Below are 786 nucleotides of genomic sequence, written 5' to 3'. Positions count from 1 at the left end.
CACCGTGTGATTTCAATTTATGCAAGACCATTCGCGAGAAAAGGTGCACCGTGAATACTATACTCTACAGGCGACAAACGTAAACGCGTTTTCGCGTTCTTATTCGTGGGGCATTTCCGCGAGGCTCGCGAAATCATAAAGAATTCAGAACGCGAACTACCAAGTATTGGCTAACTCAGGATAAGAGTGCGGGAACCACGGCGACGAACTTTTTACGACTCGCTTTAACTCGTAAAGTCGACGCCAGTCGTGCGTTACTGCGATTAACTCTTTCCTTACGGGAAACCCTAAACGCAGCGCCGCGACGCTCGCAACCACGCTGGAACAGTAATTCGCCAACACTCGATCGAACATTAAATGGACTCGGATATCAGGGTGCTTTCGTCTCCTTGCAGGGGAAAAAAAATTATGGCAAATTGCGAAACTTCTGTCGGCCAGAAATAAGAAAAGTTTGCTCGCGAGAAGATCGATATGCCTCGAGAAGATATTTCCCGTAAAAGAGAGATCGAACAGGTAAGATGGACTTATTAACATTTGTGGGCAAAGTACTTACAGAATTAGTAACAAAAAAATTAGATCGACGTAAATAAAAATCGCAAAATTTAGAGGAATATTTGATAATAGAGAGAACATCTATAGTGAATATCAAATTAATTAAAAAAAATAGTCATTTTAACTAAATTTATTAATGATTGTAGAAAGATGTAAAATAATTAAATATAATAATGAAATAAAAATAGGTGTACAGGGTGTACTAAAACCACCGGATATCCTTTTAATCATAAA

This window comes from Vollenhovia emeryi, unplaced genomic scaffold, assembly GCF_000949405.1.
Source record: "Vollenhovia emeryi isolate VEMERY1.0 unplaced genomic scaffold, V.emery_V1.0 DF939129.1, whole genome shotgun sequence".
NCBI classification, from domain to species: Eukaryota; Metazoa; Arthropoda; class Insecta; order Hymenoptera; family Formicidae; genus Vollenhovia; species Vollenhovia emeryi.
Note: the sequence above shows the minus strand (reverse complement) of the source record.